This window comes from Choloepus didactylus, chromosome 1 (genome assembly GCF_015220235.1).
Source record: "Choloepus didactylus isolate mChoDid1 chromosome 1, mChoDid1.pri, whole genome shotgun sequence".
Classification (NCBI taxonomy): Eukaryota; Metazoa; Chordata; class Mammalia; order Pilosa; family Megalonychidae; genus Choloepus; species Choloepus didactylus.
The window spans coordinates 33,156,107-33,179,431 of record NC_051307.1 but is presented as its reverse complement, the minus strand read 5'-3'; positions in this window follow the sequence as shown (position 1 = coordinate 33,179,431).

The following is a 23,325-nucleotide window of genomic DNA, read 5'->3' as shown; positions in this document are numbered from 1 at the left end:
ACATCCATGCCTGAATTTTCAGAATATCAACAGAATTCTGTTTATGGTTGCATAACCCTCATTTCTTACACGACTCTGACATGGTTAGTGCATCAGCACTGGGAAATTCAAAGTTGGGGGTGGGGGAACTGGAAAAGAGCAGAAATAAGGGGGAGACACTATAATTTACATGAATCAAAGAAGTATTATTTCAAAACTAATCAAAATTGAGAAACTTGTTCTGGATTGGCGTGTGTTTGCAGATTCATAATTATATAATTACATGTCAAATGTCCAGGATGTTAAATGAATGGCTTTAAATACAAATATACTGCAGAAACTGATAGGTTACATTTTAGATATCATTTCCCAGTCATTTTATTTTTATTTCAAAGTATTATATAATTTGCCTGTTGTTCAGGGAATAATACCTCTCAGATATAATATGTTATAAATATTTATTTATCACTTATATATTTATTTTGGTCTATATCTTACATATTACATTATATATCATATATTGTATATTATATTACATATAATATCATATACTATATACTACATGCTGTATGCTATATACTATGTACCATATAATATATAGAACCTATTACATATCTATTATATATTTATATTTATAAAGATATGTATAGTACTCTGTTATTGCATGAATCTTGTTATCCTTCTTATGGTACAATACATGGCAACTGTACATTTATGACCCATGAAAAGAGAAACAGTTTACAAATTTTATTATCAAATTGAAATCTCTCTTTGCTAAATGAGATTTTAAGAAATAGATATGTGAGATATTTGGCTACTGATAATATAAACCCATAATTTTTCTGAGGGCTAAAGGTTAATTTTGAACTTGGCTCAATCAAATTTATTCTTCCTCTAATCTGAATATTCTTTGCTTTTAAATAGTTACTGAACTATACCTTATTTTCTTTGGGATGTTTTCTATTTCTTCATTTTGCCAAAATTCAAATAAATTGCAAAAATGAGCTAAATTGTTCAACATTAGAAATATTTTATGTATATTTCCCTTTATCTCAACATCATGATGTAGACACAAATTTAATTTGTTTTGATAATGCATGTTGACATATATTTTAATGTATTTTTATAATATCATTTTGATCCAGTTCTCTATTTTTAGCCTAATACCATGCTAATTGTTATGAAAATGGAAATTTTCATAACTTTTGAATTAGGAAGAAGAGTAAGATTGAATTAAATTGATAATGAATGAATATTCACATACATTCAATAGTGTGGAGAAAAAGCTAGCATTTATGTTCTATATATATTAAATTGCAAAATTATTTTGTTTCAACAAATACATGTGTTTACAAGTGCAAACAAATTTAAAATCTCCTCTTTTCAATTGTTTACTGCTTATAAACATGTGCCAAGTATTGAAGTCATCATAATTACAAGAAAAAATCTTTATGCCAGTGCTTTTTTTCTTTTTCTTTTTTTTTCTTTTCAATTAGTGTAAGGTTTTGTCATGTGGGGGAAAAGTGAGCTGGTTGTGTTTAACTCTTCTACTTCATGCATAAATTAGAGTGGTGACTGAGCTAATTAAGAGTAAAAAGTTACTCACTCTGTCCCCAGCAAAGTGCCCCGTATCGAGGGCCTTACTCCTCCAAATGGGAGGACTGCATTCTCCTGCCCTATGTAGTTACACCTTTGTTAACCTACAATAAACGGACATCCTTTACCTATGTCTGTGGGCAGCAAACAGTTAAGCATATTGCCACCCTACTTTGACAGCACATAGTTAAATTTAGTATTAGAGACACATTTTCCTATATTTCTAGGTTTAGTTTTTCAAGGTTATCTCAGTATCTCTATTTTCTTAAGCAGATCACAAAAGTACCTACTCTTAGGTCTGGTGTGAGTATTACATGAGCAAGTAGAGGGGCAGGATATGGATTGTGACAGGCATGTTATATGGGCTATATAACTTTTCCTATTCTTATCAACATTATTCTACTATTGTGCCATTCATGGAAATGACTCAGGTGGTTGTTATTAAAAAGGAAATTCCAAAAGACAATAGTTAAATGCGAACTGTATAAAACAACTTCATCCTGCTAAAAGACACGAATTTGTATTTGTTTGAAGAGATTGACTAGGACAATGGAATTATAAATAAGTATATTCCATTTTTTTCTATTAATAATGTCTTACTTATATGTAAATTTAAATTATAAATAAGTATATTCCATTTTTTTCTATTAATAATGTCTTACTTATATGTAAATTTATAATTAAAGAAATCTAGCGTGGTTTATAATTATTGACACACAAACACCTAGATTTAAAACAATACATACATCACCATTTTCTTAATTGAAAAACTTAATTCTAACTTCTTCATAGACACGTTGATATAAAAATGTTATTTTCACTAATCTCTAATAAAGCATCCTATTTTTCTATCCACCAATTAAGCAAAATATGTAGTTTGTAACTCAATTAGTAGCTCTAATAGGATGAAACATTTTATCAGAATCACTTGAAATTCAATAAAGAATACTCCTTTCTGTAACCTTTGCTCAAAACCATTTAATAGATGCAGATGGGGACCAAAATGTTGGCTTTCTTTCTGATAGTTTCTGATAGTTATCTCTGTTTACAAATATATCACCTTGGAACCACGTATGTATCTAACTGGTCACTGGCACAGTGGATAATCACAGGTCTACCCCACAACTCTGTACATTAGTTTTTGTGTGTGTGCGGTGTGTGTGGGGGGGGCTGGGGGCAGGGAAGAAAGTATGCTGATGCTGGTAGGAAGATCACCAAAAGAGTGGAGAGAGAAGGGGCTGATCTACCCAGGCTTAATTCCCCCCCACCAATCAGGGAAGCCACATCTCAAGGATAATGGAGGAAAGAGAAAAAGGGCAGGGACAAGTTTTTTGGGAGGACTCCCCACAGAAAACACGAAGCAGAGAGAAATTATGCATTCTAAAATAAAATGAATTCCAGGAATACAATCAAATTGTTTTTATTAAAAGAGATATTGTTTTTATTTACGGTTCTTTGTTTTATGAAATTGTAGATAATTTACTCTTTCCTTAAGTAGGTATTTCAGGTTATAGCTTTGACATACTTAATACTGATAATAAGTAATTTTTACTCTGAAACACAATCTTGGTTTAAAATTTCAATACATTATTTTTTATTTAGTATATCATGTCATAAAGTCATAGCCTTCAAAGACACAAACTAAGGAAAGCAAGATTTAAAATCAATAATCCCTTTAAACCGTTTCAAGATTTTTGTTTTAAAGTATTGCCAGGAAATAAGATATAATTGGCTTTTGCTTTCAGTAGTCTGAAAATAATAGCATAAATTATGCAAGTAACTTCTACTGAATCATGTCATATACTTCATTCTGAAGATCTTGTTTTGTAAGGCAAAGCTCTTATTTCTAGATCAGCAGTTTTCAAAAGGGGATGATTTTCTCTGTAGGGAACATTCGGTAAAGTCTGGGGAGATTTTTGGTTATCACTAATTAGGAAAGTGCGACTGGCATCTAGTAAGTAGAGGCTTGGGGTGTGGGACGCTAGTAAACATCCCTAAATGCACAAAGCAGCCCTCACAACAAAGAACTGTCTGGCTCAAAGTATTAATAATGTAAAGGTTTAGAAGTCCCATTCTAGATGAAGTCTAATTGAGTTCTCAGGGTTTGTGTTTCTATTGTAAGGACATTAACCTTTCCTCTGAGACTTAAAGCTCTTTATTTTTTTAAATCCTAGTTGAGCATTTTGCTACTTTGCACTTTTAATGTTTTCTTTATCAGTTGAAAAAATATGCAATGACTTAAACTTGGAAGTGAATCAAATTGATAAATGTAGTTACTCTGAATTTATTGAAATTAGCTATGAATTTTTGGTCTTGTATCTTTTCTTTTCCTCTTAGATTAGAGGCACTGATTTTCTTTCATGCAGTCTTTTTGTTCATGTTTCATATATATCTAAATTTTGTTCTTTACAGTAGTTAAAAAATATTAATTTACATCATGCAATTCCTTTGTTCATGTTTTGTATATGTCTAAATTTCTTTATAATAATTTAAAAATATTAATTTAGATCTACATATGCTTATTGTTTGCATGTCCTTTCCCATGATGCTATTTTCATATGTTATTTATTATAACATTACAACAAATTAAATAACTGATCATTAATTTGAGCTATTTTGACCATTTTTGTATGGTTACCTTGAAAGAAAAAAACTCAATAACTTGATTATTATTCAATATCAATTCAAATTATAATGATGATGTAATAGGCTGTAACCACCACAGATACCAAAGTTCTAATCCCCAGAACTTGTATTGCAAAAAAAAAAATGGTCTTAAGTTAAGGATCTTGATGGGGGAGATTATCCTGTAATATCCAGGTGGGCCCAAGTACATGCAGTCTTCTATGAGATAGTCAGAGGGAGATTTTACTGTGTACAAAAGAAGAGGTGGCTGTGTGACCAGGGAGGCAGAGAATGGAGTAATGCAGTCACAAGCCAAACCATGCCAGCAGCCAGCAGAAGCTGGACAAGGCAAGAAATATTGCCTTTTACACTAGAGCCCACAGAGGGAGTGTGGTTGTACCTACACCTTGATTTCAGCATCCCAGTGATTCTAATTTTGGACTTCTTGCTTCCAAGCATTACAAGAGAATATGCTGTTTTTTTCAAGCCACCAGTTGTGATAATTTGTTACAGCAGTCACAGGAAACTAATACAGATTACATTATCACTTTTCACCTATCTGATTTTAATGAGATCTATCTAAGATTAAAGTGACTTCATAATGTCCAGAAACAGAACCAAATACATTAAAAATGTATGGGACATTGTGCCGGTTTGGATATATTATGTCCCCAGAAAAGTCATGTTCTTTAATGCAACCTTGTGAGGGCAGATTTATTCGTCTTTTGATTGGGGTGGAAACTTTTGATTGAGTGTTTCGATGGAGATGTGACTCACCCAACTGTGGGTGATACTTTTGAGTAGATTATTTTCATGGAGGTGTGGCCCTGCCCATTCAGGATGGGTCTTGATTAGTTCACTGGAATATTTAAGAGAGAAGCTCAGAGCTGACACAGACCTAGTTGCTTGCTGACACTGAGAGATGCTTGGAGTTTCTGACAGAAGGATGTTTGGAGATGCTAAGCTAAGAGATGAAGTCCAGAGTTTGCCTCAGAGAAGTTAAGAGAGTACCCACAGATGCTTAGAAAGAAATACCCTAGGAGAAAGAAGAAAGGATGCACAGGAGCTGAGAGAGAGGGGCTAGGACAAAAGCCCAGAGACGTTTTGGAGAACGCCGTTTTGAAACTCAGGAGCAGAGGACCAGCAGATGCCAGCCATGTGCCTTCCCAGTTGATAGAGGTTTTCCGGACACCATTGGCCATTCTTTAGTGAAGGTATCCTCTTGTTGATACTTTAGTTTGGTCACTTTAATGTCCTTAGAACTGTAAATTCATAGTCAAATAAACCCCCTGTATAAAAGCCAATCCATTTCTTGTATTTTGCATAACAGCAGCTCTACCAAACAGGAACAGACATTATATATTATTTTGAGGAAACTTGATCATTCAATAAATGGAGTGAGAATAACTGTTGAGAATACATAAAATTTGTGAGAACAGGGATTCATTTCTACATTTTTCAACCCTGCATCCTCAGGGTCTGTCTAGACAGTGCCTAGCATACCTAGACTCTCAATAAATAATTGTTATAAGAATGGATAAATTGTATAACCCTGAAACCTATTCACTTCAGTGATAAAATTCAGTAGGATTTTAATTAAAACCTTTTTTCCCCATTGCCCATCTCTGAGGCAAACTCTCTAAGTGAATATTAACAGGTTCAAAACTTCTGGTCAGCATTTAAAAATCATATACATGGGGTGTTAAACATTTTTGTCCAACTAATTCCTATTTAATTTTTATTACCCATTAGTTTGTTTCTTCAAATTACAAGGCAGAATAACAAATAAGGCACACACCATTCGGTAGCAAAAACAAGATTTTCTTTCACTACTGGTTAAAATGAGAATGGTTTCAAACTTTTGAAAAGCATTTAGAAATTTATATTAAAATTTGAAATGCACATACACTTTTTATCCATCAAGTAAAATTTTATGTCTCTATCCCTTAGAACTAAACTCACTTTTATGTGAGTCTTTACATGTAAGGATATTTATTGCTGCATTTTCCATAATGATGAAAAGAAGGAAAAATACAATGAATTCTCAGTTTTTTAATGGATATGACTAAGATTCTTAGATGTCATTAACTTTGCATCTCATTTTAACATAAACAATTGGTTTGGAAGAAACAAGTGTATTTGAGATCATTCTATTCGTTATCACACTTAAAACCTGTGAGAGTTTTAAAGTGTGGGTAAATATAATGGTTATAATAAAATATTTGTACGATATGAATATTGGGTTTGTTGAATATTTTGCTATGTTAAGATATTTAGTAGGAATACATAATTATAATTTTAATTAATTTCAAGCTTTAGCAATACCTGGCCTGTTCTGGGTAAGATATTTTTAAATAAATTTATTTCATAAGTCTGTATGGATAGATTTTTATGTCCTTGTTTTTGCTATGTGGTAGTTAATCACAGTAAAAGTGACTTCATTTAAACTCACATAGTATTTCATAGATTTAGAAAGTGTCCTATTAGGCGTGCTACGTAATTTTTAATAGATAAACAAAGGGAAGTATTTTAGTCATACTTGTTTGCACAGTGGAAATTTTTCTGTATTTGTAAAGATTAACTTCCTTGCACAGAGGCTTTAGGGCAGTGGTTTCTTGAACAAATCTACTCCTTTGTAAAAGAAAGAGATTCATCCCCAGGTATATTTTGGTTCAGCTTGTGTGCATATACCAATGAATACTGAAATCATCAATAACTACAGAAAGGTACCCTGGGGAAATGTTAAACATATTCATATGAAGATATAAATAACATTAGCAAACCAAGTACAATTGACCTATTCTTCACTCAAGAAGTGACTTATATGTAGCTTATTAGGGAACAAATTATTGCCTTGCATGTTATTTCATCATCCATTTATTTTCACATTTTGGTTTTCCTAGGCACATAAAAATCAATAGAATCTGTTATTTATTTGGGCCTCTAGCAAATGATGTGAGCACTAAAAGGTAAAAATTAAAAAAACTAATAGTGGTAACTCTTTTTAAAAATATTTTTCTTATGGCCTGAGCAAAATATGATCATTACAGAATATTTAGAAAATGTTGCTCAGCAAGGAAGAAAATTTAAGTCTTCTGTGATCCCATTCCCTCAAGCAAAAAATGATTTGTGACAGTTATTGGGTAAGTATCCAGTTATTTCAATCTCTTTTTCTATTTCAACATCTTTCTAATGTGAATATATCTGCAATATATATGTATTTATAAACCATATGTATTAATTTTAATGATTTAGTACATGTAGAGTTTTGTAATGTGATTTATCTTTATATTTAACATTTTTGATAAAATATTAAAAGTATTCATTATAGAAAATATACTGAGTCTGATATTAAGTTTCATTTTGTATGGACTTAATGATAAGGTCACAGAATTTGATTTTTTTATATTAGCTTGAATGGCAAACAACATGGCTAATAATTTTTTTAAAAAATGTTGATGCCCTGTGATTTTCAGCTACACATGAAATTTTGAGCCCATTAACATTTTCCCTCTAAAACTGTGAGCATGTTATCAACTTCTAAATGGATAACACCTTTGCCTTTGATAATTTATTTGTGTTTTCATTTTAAATACATAGAAAAGGGAGTGAAATTTCACTTTGCCTGCTTAACGGTACTGCCATTTAAAATGCCCATTCTTTAATTTACTAACCAATCAATGAGAATCAAACCTTTTGAACCAGAAAAGGATAATAGATAGTTTAAGTGACTATGAAAGCTACTGGGGAATCATTTGGAAAAAAATATAATATATGTGTATAAATATAACTTGGTCAGGTCATTCACAGATATAGTTAAAGACAGATCACAGAAAGGAGGGGAAATGAGTGAATTTTTCTCATGGATTAAGTACTTGACTTTCAAGGTCAAGTGAAACAGAGCCACTTTGTAAACCAAAATTTTAGTTTGAATATGCCTTTGTATTGTGATTTAAAATTGCTTCACATTAAGCCAATCTAATAATCCTCCTTAGTTTCTATCGTGTTTACAGTTTCATGTCCATTTTTGGGCTCCTTCTCTCTCCTCAGCTCTTCCCTCTCCCATACTTGTCTGCCAAGTACATCCCAATGTAATGTTTAAGAAATTTGTACACTAAAATATTATGCATTATGTATCTGAAATTCAAATTTTACTATGCATCTCATGTTTTATCTGGTAACTCTTCACCTAACCCATAATAGGTGAATTTAAGAGATGGTTTCCCAAAGGCAATATCATTTAAAGTGAAATCAAAAGTATAAATTAAGAATTAGATGTGAGGGTGCTTCTAAAGGCAAAACTCTATAGGTAGATGGACTCAAGTGGGGGAAAACTTTGCATGTTCTGTAATTGAAATAGGTTCTCTGCTGCTGTAGCAGGGATTATGAGGCAAGTGTGAATTAGAAAAATGGCAAGAGGTGAATCAAGATTCAGCTTATGAAAAGGTATTTTAAGGAAGTGTTGGGGTTTGAATCATGTACCCTGCAAAAGACATATTCAAGTCTTGATATGCATTCCTGTGGATGTGGACCCATTTGTAAAGAGGACATTTGGAGATGCTATTGTTAGTTAAGGGGTGGACACATTTGTGAGTAGGATCTTGGAAATTCCTGTTTAGATGAGGCCAAATTGAATCAGAATGGGTCTTCATCCACATGGGTAAAATCCTTATAAGCAAAGAAAATCAGTCATGTCAGTAGAAGACAGAAGTAGAAGTCAGAGAAAGAGATCACCATTTGTTGGAGGATTGCTGGAATGCCACAGACTCCAGGCCAGCACGTTATTGTTGGACATCTGGCCTCCAAAACCATGAGACAATAAATTCCTGTTGTTTATGCCAACAAATTGTGTGATATTTGTCATGGTATCCCTGGCAAAGTAACATAGGAAGAAAGATTAGGAGGATAGGCAATCTGGGAAATAGAGGTAGAGACATAAACTGTCATTCACAGTGGTCATATAAAAAGCATACAGTTTGTTGCAAGAATGTATGGGGCAATTTGTGGTAAGTCTCCTAAGAATTTTGAATGCAAGATTACATCTCCTTAGGGGATAAGTACAGGATAAGTAAGACTTATTCTATGATATAAGGTATAACTACCTCAAAAATTTTGTTTGAGTGACCTGATTATTTTTATTAGTGAGACTACTCACAAATTGACTCATTGTTCCTTCCATTGGACCAAAACTTAGGTATCTCCCATTACTCCAGTGACTAAAGCTAGCAAGTTTTCAGTTGCTGTCTACAATACTTAAAGAAAATTGACCTCTCACAGATTTTAAATGCATGCAAATATGTGTAGTGGTTGAAAGAGAATACAAATGTATTATTGGTTGAGATTATAGAAAAAGGGTCTAATCTTTCCATAATATCATTGTAGGTGGGTGTGTATGTATGTGTGTGGAGGGTGGGGTAGGAGGGTTTTGCATAAATGAGGGTGTGAGGATATAATTACTATTGTTTTCCATTGAAATGATTTGGGCAAGCCTAGACTCTTTCATGCAACTCTCAAGGAATTTTCAACCATAAAGATTTGTATATACACACACAGAACAGTATTCCTTGTGGCACTATTGAATTTTCTCTTGTAAATATTTATACATCATTCTTCCCCTAATATATTATTAGCTAGTTCCTATGTGAGTCAGATTTTGACTTACATAGAAAAGCAGATGTATAATGTCAGTGGGGCATATGGTTACTCATTTTACACATTTGTTTATCTTATATTTTTGGTTGTTTTTCCTGATCAAGGAAGGACAGAATCATTTCATAGTCTAGGTGTTTGCATTTTCCATCGTCTCAAACATATTACCATTGGAAATGTCTAGACTATAAATGTTGATTGCTTTCTTGGGTCAATAGTGTATCCAATAAATAGCTTAGGCTGGCAAAGGAAAAAAAAAAAAAACCTATACTTGTTAAAACAAGCTGGCAAAAATTTATCGAGCTTCTGTTTGTAACAGAATATTCTATGCAGTCAAGAAATTGCTATCCAATATGAGTAAAGGTAAGTATACCAGTGCACCAACCCCATAAAACATCCAAATTTCTAGCAATGGAATTTTTATGAAGTTGGCATTTCCTTTATTAGGATTTGTTGATTGAATTAGGCAAATCACATGACTTTTTAGAGAAATTAAAAGAAAAGACATATTGAAACTAGGTGGGAAGAGTGAATTTTAGGAGTGATAATTGCTCAGCTCCTAAAATATAAGTTTCTAGCAAATTTATAGAGAGAATATGGGATTCTGACAGATGGAGAATAAATGTCAGCTTTATTACTGATGAAATATTGTAGGGCCTGACTTAAATTTAAGTCCTATTGAATTTCAAAATGATCTTCCCTACTTCTCTCCCTGAATTATGTACTGAAGTAACAGAAGAATCTGGTCCTTAAGGAATTCCTCATTGCAGCAGAGGAAAAGAGTGCTTGAGCTGTGAGCACAGTCCTCTGCAAAGGGAAATCTGAATTTGCCTGAGTCATTCATATTCAATCCCCTGTCTCAACTTAACCAGACTTTAAAGTCCTTTGGGAAAGAGTAAATGAGGTGTGAACAGGGGATGGAGATATTCTACTTACAGCTTTCCATCTTGGAGAGTAGATGGACAGTGGCATGCTCAACTGTTCTGAGAGAAAGAAAGGAGCTTACTGTGAAATTTAGGCACATCCCGAAGGCCCTCTGTTCCTCTAAAACATGTGAGGGTTTACCAGAGGTTTTAACATTATCCTATTATATATTTAATCATTACCTGCGTGCTACTTTCTTCTCTCAAGAATATGAAGAGTTAAGCCATGAAGACACTATTGTTAACCAACTGAGAAAATCTTCATTTTGGCACATTGGAATTGGGTGCTTTGGACTCTTTTGCTGATTTGGAGAGTAAATCATTTCATTAAAAAAACAAAAGCACTCTTGTACTCATGTAGGGTTTTGGTGTCTGACATTGTTCTCTCTACATTCTTCCTCTCTGATTTCCTCGACTATGTACTGAATTCAAGCCTAGCACACACAGTGGTGTAGAAGACTCTTCAAAAACATGTTGAATGTATTTCGGAAATGGCGGAATATCTATGTATAGTACTTGGCTATGCTCACTTTCCAAGCAGAATAACCTCTGTGTGCCCGATAGTTTAGAACTTTAGTAAGAACTTGCTGCCCAACTCTGGGGCTTGGATGGGAATAGAAGAAGCATAAAGTTTTGTTGGGTTACAAAATTCCAGATAACCTGAGCTATGTAATAGGAAATATACCAGTGAGCACTTTGAAGATTTTACTGTAAAATGCTCTTTATGATGTTCCCTATTTACCCAAGCACTTTTTAGGGTCTCTGTCCCTTAAAGGTATAGAGAATTTTAAAGAAAAATACAAGTAATATTTCTGTGCACTTTTATTAAGATTGCATTGCTCTAAGCAACTTTCAGCCAAAAGGAATGAATTAAGTTCCATAGTGATAAATTTCTATTCCAATGCCTTCAGCTAACATTAGGGATGCTCTTTGTAAATTGGATACAGAGCTCAGTTCTCAAAATCCTCAGATATACCAAGCTCTTGAAAGACCATGAGAAATTGGTGGGAAGTGGCAGTAACTGACTCTTTCTCTGACTGGAATAATTGCTCTGGCTTCTGAATTCCTGAGGATGGAATGCTTTTTATTTTTTTCCCCACACTATTTGCTTGATTTTCCTCCACAGTTATCACCCACGATGAATTTGTCTTGTTTTCAGACACATGCTCACATCTTTTCTTTCTAGGACTTCTTAGTATTATTTCTAAGAATCATACAATGTCCATTTCATTTTGGACATTTACATTTTCAGTTTGTAAGAGTCATTAAGCACATCAAAGACAGGATGCAAAAATATAAAAAGCTCAACAAATTTTTACTGTCTATGTCTGTTGATAATCTTCCAATACTAAAGTATTTGTATGGCTTTGATGAAAGTGACGTCTTCATAAACTGGACAAATGTGTGTTTATACAGAATAATTTATCAGTAAAAATTTCTCAGCCCAGTGCTTCTGTTTGTCCAAACATGATTAAGGATAAACAGAGCTGAGGTCAAATAAACATAAATAAGTGTAAACATAAATAAAAAATATTAACATAAATTGTGATTTCCCTGGTCTCTCCCATCCATAATTTCTCCCCCATATACCCTTCAAAAGATGTTCCCTATCCTAAAAATCAAATACAATTGTTGAATAATGTTTCAATGAATAACAACTGATAAACTGAATTGAATGGAAAAGTGAATATTATATTTTTCATCTTTGCCTAACTTTGGTTTACTTATATCCCTACACAGCACAAAATTTTATAATTTGCATCCTTCTTATCACTGTTCATGATTTTGACTCTCTTCTTTCTATTGCCAGAGCTTCTGGTGGATTTCTTCTATTTTTTCCCCCCATACTTCATTCAAACCCTCTTGAAAAACTTCTTTTGCCTTTCATGACACCATACTGTCTTGGTTCCGCTCATATCCCTGCCTCAATCAGAGTCTTAGCAGGAAACAGATGGCACATGCCAATGGGATAATTGAGGGTAATTTAATAAGGAGGCTCTTAAAAAGGGTGAGCAAAATCACAGAGGATTGTAAAGTACCCCTTCCCCATTAGCTTAGCATAAACTTGTAGAATTGAGTAAAGAAAGCAACCAACCCACTAAGGCAAGTCAGGAAGGACCACAGAAATAAATTGGTTGACCTCATTTTCCTCCCTCTATCTTATCTGCATTGCCTGAGGTGAACTGGAAGCCAGAGGGCAATGTAATCCTGCATAGTATAGGCATATAATTTATTGTCCAAACAAGGATACTTTTGAGGATGAAAGGATGTGCTAAACTGGAACAACAGGCAAAATCTGTTAACCAATCTTTCATGCATGCTAAGGGGGCAGCTTCTTGGTGGGTAGGACAGCTTAGGGCCAATATCTGATATCCAATCAGTCATCAAGTTCCCTCATCCAAGTAATCAATCAATCATGTTTTACCATGAAATATTTCTAAAACCATTTGTCTTCCTTCAAATTAAAAACTTCTGTTCAACAAAAGACAATATAGACAAAGTAAAAAGTCATATAGTAGAAAGTCATACTGAGGAAAGATAGTTTGAACATTTTTAACTCTTGAATTACTTATTAGCAGCCAAATTATAAAAGTAATTGTTAATAATTAAAGAAAATAGACAAACTAATAGAAAAAATGTTTGTTTTAGCACTTCCTTTCTTTCTGGCACTCCAAGACACTCCAAGTGCATCGTGTGTATTTTATGCCCGGGCTCTGGAAGAATCAGCCATTTCTCCAAGAAAGCCTCATTTTTTTTTTTATTGGAGAATGGTATTTATGAGTGTGCTCATTGCCACTCGGATGTTATTGCTTCTGGGCTGCCTCAGTTTGCAAAATTAGGAGCTATACGAAAGTACACTACCCCATTTATACATATATGTTTATATTAATTTCTATATCTGTAATTTAGTATTGATATTACACTAATCATAGGTTTATACTGATGTCTCCAATTATAATCCAGTACCAAAGAGGTCTTTCTAGCCTTCCCCACTTGTTTATCTATAACTTTTCTTTACAGTAGTGAGAAATCTGACTACTCCCATCCACCTTTCACTTACTTACTTTTTCAATTGCAGTATATATGTAGAGCAGTTTCAGAATTTAACTCATACATGCATGTGAAGCAATTTTATTAACCACAGTACAATGTTTTTATACAGTTTGTTCCAGCTTGCTAATGCTGCTGTTTCACAAAACACCAAAAATGGATTGGCTTTTATAAAGGGGATTTATTTGGTTACAAGGTTGCAGTCTTAAGGCCATAATAGTGTCCAAGCTAAGTCATCAACAATAGGGCACCTTCACTGAAGGATGGCCAATGGTGTCTGGAAAACTTCTGTTAGCTTGGAAGGCACATGGCTAGCATCTGCTTGCTCTCAGATTGTGTTTCGAAATGGTGTTCTCCAAAGTGCTGCTGTTGAGGTGTTTTGTCCTCTCTTAGCTGCAGGTTCTCTTCAAAATGTCACTCACTGCTGCTCTGCTTCTGGGCCTGAGTGGCTCTTTTTAAAAGTATTCCACTGATCCAATAAGGACCCACCCTGAATGGATGGGGCAACATTTCCATAGAAATAATCCAATGAAAGGTCTCACCCGCAATTGATTGAGTCACATCTCCATGGAAACACTGAACCAATAGGTTGCAACCTAATCAAAACTGATATGTCTGCCCCCATAAGATTGCATCAAAGAACATGGCATTTTGGGGGATATAATACATCAAAACCAGCACACAGTTCCTTTTGTCTTCAGACTGTTTTCAGTCAAAACATCTTTTTCCAAAGTTACTTAAACTAGTTCCATTTTTTTCCCACCCCCATCCTTGAGTTTATATCATATATTTGCAATATATATTTATACATATATGTTTGTTTTCATAAATTTACATTTGGATTATTTTGTCATAGGCTGCATTCCATCCTGGGCTTTCCCAGTTCTTTTGAGTTTGCATACTAACCAAATGCTTCTCAGGTATTTAATTTAATCTCCCTGTATCTTGAAGTCATTAAAATCCTTTATTTTCTTCTGCAAGTTCACAATTTTTATTGTATTTTACATTCTTTTGCTTTGTTTTTGGATATGTTTATTTACTTTGGTTGTACTATGCTGACTAAGACCTGCAGTTTATTAAGTCAAAGTGGTGATGGCAACCTGATCTTGTTTGTGATCTTAATGTTAATGCTACCAATATATCACCATTAACTAATTAACTGATGTGGGTTAAGATAGCCTTTGCTTAGATAATTGCCTTGGAATTATTGCCTATTCAAAATTAATTATCTTTTGGACCACACAGCAAGTGAATTCTGAATGGACCAAGGGTTTCTTGTCACCAATTCTAAAAGCCTACTTGGTTTTTCTCCCTACTTCCAGAGTCATAGCCAAGACACATTTCCTTACCATCTCCCTTTGTATGGAGGTTTTATTTTCCCCTGAACTGGTAGCACTTAAGGGCATTGGCTTGATGTAAAGGCCTGAGGCTCTCACTCCCATTCTGTGTGTAGCCACTGAAACAAAGCATCCCATCATTGACTGGGTAGTGCAAAACCCTCATGGCAACCTCCAGCTCCAGTGCCTTCCTACCTCTCTGGAGGCCTCTTCCCTTTCTGATGTGGTGATTTCCCACACTATCTTACCAGGTCAGCCATACATTTAATTGTCTTTTTAAAATTATTTTATCTAGCATTTAAATTTTTTTCTGTGTTGGATTATTTTACAGAATCTGTAGATTGCCTGTCTGCTTTTAAATATAAAATTTCCCCCATTGTTTGCCTTACACTTCCCATGTCTCTCTCTTTTATAAGACAAGCTAATGATTCATTTTTAATATATATTTTAAGGCATTATTTTGTTCAGGCTTAACATTTTCTGTTAACTGCTTCAAGTAGGGGAGAAAACAACTGCTTGAAGGAAAGCAAAGAAAATGTAAGTATTAGGAAAGGACGAAAATGAAGAGGATTAAGATGTGAAATGTTGCTCACAGTGAAATAGATTTTTTTTTAGTGTTAGCAATCTTAAATCCTAATTTGAATTCAGTTTATATTTTTCAGATTAACAAAATATCATTACATTTTTCTTGCTGCTAAAGAGATGAAACATCTAGCATTATTATAAAACACATAGCTCTAGTTCTTTGGATTTTATTTTATGTATTTATTGTTTAGACCACACAATGTGTACAATTAGTCAAATTTTGTTTGGTTCTTAGAAATTTGAGCCAAGGCAAGTCAATAAAAAGAGTAAGTATATGCAAACTTAAATGAAATCATAGGTAGAACTTTTTTTACTGAGATGGCTAAATTTCAGATTTCTGTAATTCTGTAATAATTCACAGAAAACCGTATCTTATTATGAACCTCATTATGTTAAAACTGATAGAAATTTAGCAACTAAATGGGCATATTTTTAAAAAAATGCTCATCAGCTTCACTAACTCAATAGTTAATTATCCATGTTTTCATGTAAAAAAATAAGAAATTGATGAAGATTTTGCATATCAAAGTTGAAGTCTCTTATAATAGCAGGAGGGAAATAATGAATTAATGCATTCATTGATATTTTCAGATGAAAGTTTTTAAAGTTTCATGTTGTAAAAGATAACAGAACTTTGGAAGTGAAACTTTTTTTGTTAAGATTACAAAATTGGCCTGGTTACATAAAATATAAAATGAAAGTCTACAAGTTGGAAATGATAACTCAGTAAAAACTTTAAATCTAATTTGGCCACTAATATTCCTGAAACAGGTGTGTATATGTGTGTGTTTGTATGTTTCCTTTCACACCTTGATTTTTTTATTTCCTTGACACTATTCAGCTGTTGGTTTCCCTCATTTCTCTCTCCCTCTCCCCCTTCCTCCCCCTTTCACTTTCTCTCTGGAGGCTCAAGGATGTTTGGGCCCTTAGGGGAAACCTTTCTGTGAGACTTGGTGGAAGGTAGGGATTGGCGGGACCATGTTGGTCCTAGACTGATAACCCTATATGATGCTTATGACTCAAATTTTGATGCTAGAGTGAGTAAATATCAAGTCAAAGGATTTATTAGCAGTTTGTTGGCAATGGAGATTGCAAAGCAGCCATATACTGTGGAAAGAGGAAGTTTCCAGGAACATCGACGTGGTGGTCTGGAGCTGGCTGCCTGTGACCGTTGGCTTTGGCTTTTTTGTCACATGTCAATGCACATGGCAGCCTCTCCTGGCTTCTCAGTTCCATTGACTTCCAGATTCTGTCTGTTCCCTGTGGCTTTTTCTCGTTCTGTGGCCCTCCCTATAAGGCCTCCAGTTATAAAGATCCATACTGATTCAGTTGTACGACTCCTCAACTGAAATAATTTCATCAAATGGTCCTGTTTAGAATGTTGTCCATACTCACAGGAATGGAATAAGTTTAGGAACATGTTTTTCCTAGGATATATAGTTCCAAGCCACCACATAGTCCTAAGAGTCAAGTTTTGGAAGAAATAATACTGTTGTAAATTTTTTTGTTTTTAATAAAGTTGTTTAGCCCTCATCAAGATACAATCCTGCAAGACATAATCATAAAAATTTCTCTGTAAATTTAAAGATAGAAAGAACAGATAATGGCACAGGGATGGATGTTTCAGGAACTTTGAAAGACCTGTTAGATACTCTCTTTTATGCCTATAGTATGTGAGAAGGACGAGGGAGAAAGAAAGAAGGTGGGAAACCTCTCCATGCTTTACTTTAGGCCATAACAGGTAGCAACTGTAAGAAGGAACATGAAGAAACCAGAACTGGTTACCTGTTTCCCTAGAAATATTCACAATCATAATGAAGGACAGAGACCAGAAGCAATGGAGCAGCCCTGGTGGAACAGGCAGCTAGATAGCACAGTCTGGGGCATGTTCACTGCTCATGTAAGCCTGAGATCTAGAAGTTTCCACCAGGTGCCATGGTGAGGGAAGTGCAGGCATGATGAAGGGAAGGAACCTGTTCACTGCAGACAATGGCAGGTTGGGCAGTTAGCTGCATCTCTTAAAGAGTAAAGACAGCCACTGACCCTCAGTAGTCACCAGGGCAAGGACTAGACTTAACCACTCCAATTCAAAACCAGATAGTATCAGTCCATGAGCCCCCATATGGGGGACTATATTATGTAAGTTCCCTCTTCCGATTCCCCCATACATCAAATCACATTTTTTTAAATGTAATTTTATTGAGATATTTCACACATCATATAATCCATACAAAATATACAATAAATGGCTCTCAGTGTCATTATATAGCTGTGCATTCATTGCCAAATCAATTTTAAAACATTTTCATTACTCCAATATAAATAAAAATAAAAGTAAAAAAGAACACCCAACCCATCCCAAATCCCATATCCCCCCTTATTATTTATATATTACTTTGTAATGATTTTATCACTCATCTGCCCATACACTCGGCAAGTGGAGTGTCAGACACAAGGATCAAATCACCTTTTGTAGCAGAAATGGTGAAGTGTCAGACATAGTAAAGATGAAGCATTTATCAGAAAGCACCCAAGTTATTAAAAGGTGATTTGAACCCAAAGAATCTAAAATAACCTTACATAGTATTGTACATTAGATCAGCTATACAAAATACAACCAACATATTTTGAAATATCTTAATTAAAAAATGCTGTATTTTCAACCCTGTAAAACTTGTTTAATTTGTGAATGGATCCATAAGTGCATAAATATACATGTACATAAATATTTATTAACATGTAAAAAGAAAATAATCAGAAATGGCTTATACTCTCATTTATTAGAGTTTGTTTAAATAAATTATTCTACATTTATATATTATTGCATTTTTATATGCAGTAAATTAAATAATGCATATTTCTTTTGTTATGCATTCTTTCAGAGTTAAGTCAGAGAACTGAAGTATAATTGTATCTACCTCAGAGGATTTTGATAAAATTAAATGTTTAAACATGTAAAATACTTAGCGTTGTGTGGAATACTATGTATACTTAGTAAATGTTACATGTTTGTCATTTATTATTATTGTTATTAATTTGATACATGTCAAAATAACTTCATTTCAGATTCTTCAAGGAACAGGTAATGCTTTTTAATCACTCAAATCAATACATGTATGTATATTTTGAAATAAAATGTATCTGTTTCTTAATGAATCACAATTTTTCTCTTTCTTGACTTCCCTAACATCATTTAGAAAGGGTGCTATTAAAGTACATCCCTCTTTCTCAAATAGCCACATGATTAGCAAATTCTTTTATCCCTTTGTACCTCATCTTTAAACTTGCCCCTTGATTGCCCTATTTGTAACAGACACAAATGATAATTATTTATATAGGCAAATTGGCTCCATCCATACCTAGAGGTTAAGGAGTAGAGAGGAGATTCATTGCTTCTGAATCTTAAGGTGACAAACTGAATACATTGTTGATGAGTCTTTTGCCCTTGGGTGATTAATGTCCAGATACCACAAAGGGGAATTAGAACATGGTATTTGATGCCCATAAAGTAATGATCAGTCTACTATGACAACAGATTTGTAGGTTCTCATCAAAACAACTGGATAAAGAGATCTGTTTTATATTATAACAAACCTCAATTAGCTGAAGGTAGAGGGAAAAGAATATCAAAATCCTTAAGACAATCTTCATGCAGTACCCACTCATTCTGTTTCTTTTGTTATGCATTCTTTCACTTAGAGTTAAGTTAGAGAACTTCTAAGTATTGTCAATTTGGCCATTTTAATAATGTGATATATGACCCTGGAAAATAATGCATTAAAAGATTGTACCATTGTTTGTGAGTGAAAACAAAACAAATAGAATGGATCCAGCATTCAGGATCAACAGCTTTGCTTTCAAGATCTATGAAATTGTGGGAAGTTTGTAACAGCAATTTGATCACTGACCCTTTGTACCATCTCAGTCACGAATGCTGTAATGTGAGTTTCTTTACTTCAGCAGAAACTGCTTAGAGACAAATCGCTCTGGTGCCAGACTGAGTCACCCCTGCAGCTGAATGGGGATGGCATTTCATTCTGATGCAGAAGCTGTGCGAGCTTCACTCTTTAATCTTCCAGATGACACTTCTGCCTGATGGTCATTATTTTCTACTTCCAACTCACTGGGACTCCATACCAGAGCAGTCTTTGGAGTTCCACAGACAGTGTAAATGACCAGATATATTCATTTCCATTTTCAGAAACTGGGGTGGAAGAGATGAAAGGAAAAAGAGGACTCCAAACTCCAAACCTGCTCCTTTCCCTTGCTTACCGAACCCACTGTTGTTGATTCCCTGTGATGCTTGATTTCCCTCTGATATATTAAATCACCCCTGTCTCTAGAAGGCAGTTTTAAATCAGTCTTGTTGTGGCATGGCATTATTCCAGGGAGTGCTGCACGAGGTTTCTGAACTATGATCCTGAAAACTGCCTTTAAACCAAGGTTAAAATTGGGTTTAATAAGATATGTAGGAACAAGGCAGAATCAAGTCTGGGGAATTAAAAAGCTTCTCTGAGCAGATAAACTATGCCATAGCAATGTTTCCAGAGGGAGAGATTCATGTTGAACAGGTATAGATATAATGGTGAGTATATTAGTTAGGGTTCTCTAGGGAAACAGAATCAATGAGAGATATCTATAAATATAAGATTTATAAAAGTGTCTCACACAACTGTGGATATGCATGAGTCCAAATTCCATAGAGCAGGCAGCAAACTGGCAACTTTGATGAATGTGTTTGATGAACTCCTCAGGAAACAAACTGGCAACTTTAACTAACTCCTCAGGAAACGCTTCCCTGGTCAGCTGAAGAAGTGAAGGTCCTCTGTCTGTCTTGCTTAAAAGTCTCCAACTGATTGGATTAAATCCAGCCAACTGCATTCTCTCATTGTGGAAGACATGCTCTTGGTTGATACCATGAGTCACAGCTGCAGCCAATTGACTGAAGATTTAATAAACCAGACTGTTGGTTTAATAACCAGCCACAAATGTCCTCACAGCAATGGTTAGGCCAGTGTTTGCTTGACCAGACAGCTGGGTATCATCACCTGGCCAAGATGACACATGAACCTAACCATCATAGTAAGTATCTTAGTTTACCAGCTGCTAAGACAAATACTACATAATCAGTTGGCTTAAACAGTAGGAATTTATTGGCTCATGGTTTCAGAGGCTGGAAGGCTTGCTTCCTCTGGTGGGTAGCATTCTGGCTGGCTGGCAATTCTTAGGTTCCTTGGTTTTCCTGTTACATGACAATGTCCTTTCCTTTCTCTTCCAGGTTCCCTTGACTTCCTGCTTCCAGTGCCTAGGTGTAGATTTTTTCCAATAAGTCCTCTAGTAATAGGATAAAGACCCACCCTGATTCAGTTAATCAAAACTTAACTGAAAATAACGTCTTCAAAAGGTCCTATTTACAATCGGCTCACATGCACAGAAAGCAGTTAAGATTAAGAAAAAGTTTTTTTTTTTTTTTTTTTTTTTTTCTGGGGCACATAACTCAATCTTCCATAGCAAGTAAGCAATTCTCCTAACCTCTGACTCTATCCACCCCTGCTTTATTGTGTGCCTTCTCTACTCTCCCCATGGTTCACTTCCTTTAACTCCCTTGCCTCCTCAACCCTACCATCCCTCATTCTCTCATTCTTTATTTCTCTTTCTTTTTTTCCCTGAAAACATATATTACAAATGAGGAATGGGCTGGAAACATGATGAAAGTTTCCTATCATTGGCCTAAATAGAAATTATGCTTCATTCTTTCAATAATAACATGCCAGGAAATGAAAATTTTTCTATAAATTCTTTTGTTCTGGTTCCATTGATTTCACCACCAAATTCCATAGTTACTGTCTTTTATTTGCATGAGAATATACTGTGTGCTAGAGAAATAAAGAAATATAGGACTTGATCTCTGCCCTAAAGGTGTTTAAAGTTTGCTCCAGGGATGAGATTAAATATAAAAGCTACAATTTAGAATATGGTGGCATAAAATAAGCATCTAATACAGGGTACAGAATAATTGGATGAAGTGACATTTGAATTAGCGGTATCAATATTCAAGGCATGTAAAGAGAGTAGGAGGCATGTAAAGAAAATCTTACCTCCCTCTTTACATATGTATATAACAGAGGCCCTTGAATGAGCTGAAGTTTGCTCATCTGGAGTTCAGGAAAATTCATGCTCAAATGGAATGTTAACTTGGTGGTTACATTACCAGGCTACTATGTTTATTTAATGCTAAAACCCGTTGATGGTACAATGCACCATCAGCTTTTAAATTTTATTTCATGCTGTGTAAATGTGCATGATGAAAAACAATCACACAGTGTAGGAAAAGTTCTACAACAAACCCATGCATGCACATTCACACACACACACACACACACACACACGCAAACACACCCAAGCATCCATCCTTTCTTACTCCCTGTGACTACCACGTTTGCCTTTTTTTGTTATCTCAATATATTTAATTATTCCTTTGGATCTAATTTTTTGTCTTTTCACTATGAATAATATCTTCTATCTGCCTGTACGAAACATCAGATACTAAATCCACTTACACTACACCCCATCTCCTCATTCTTTTCCCCCAAACTGTCAATATCTGTATTAATCTATCTACCTATCATACATCATCTGTCTGCCTATCATATATATCTATATCATAATCTGTAATCTATCTATTTATCCATCTATGAGATTTTGGTTTTATAGACAATATCACTTAACATTTCATTTTGCAGTATTAGTACATTTTGGCCCATCCTTACCACCTGTTACCCATTTTCTGTGAGTTACACTGTTATGATACATTTTCCAAAAAATTGATATTTACTTTCCACTTTTAATTTAAAATTTACTTTAAATTCATGGTAGGATAGTGTTTGATTAGGAAGTTTAATAAAACAGTATTTAACTTATAAGGATTATAACAGTATAGTTCCTTTTTGAAGTCAGTAGGGTTCTGAAGATGCATTATATTCCACTTTCTCATTCTATATATCATCAGTTTAAACTTGTCCTATTTAATTTGTTTTCCATTTGGCATTTATTGAATAGATTTTGGTTTACCACAAATTTATTTTGCTTTTCTCTTATTGACAAATATAATATGATTTTCCTTTATGGAGATCATCTGGTTTCTTGATCAAAATATTTCTTAAAGTGATTTCAAATTTTTCTTGCTTCCAGTTCTTGTGAGACTAATTAATTTTAGTCCTGCTGCTGTATTTCTGGCATTTTATTTCATTACATCCAGGATTAAGTTAGATTGCCACTTGATTCCATGTCTTCTATGTTCCAATATTCTTTCTTCATTAACATGGAGTATAACATCTATTTTTCTGGAAAGAATATATGGGAGGTAAACCTTCTTAAACTTTATTTCTTAAAATGTGTTCATTTTAAGTTTACTAATTAATAAATTCAGTGGATATAAAACTGTAGGGTTAAAGTCATTATACCATAGAAGTTATAATTCAATTACTATTTTCTTCTAACATCCCACTTTCAGATAAACATTAAAATGACAATCAGATTCTTGTTCCTTTACTTGTAAACTCTATTATCATTATTATTAT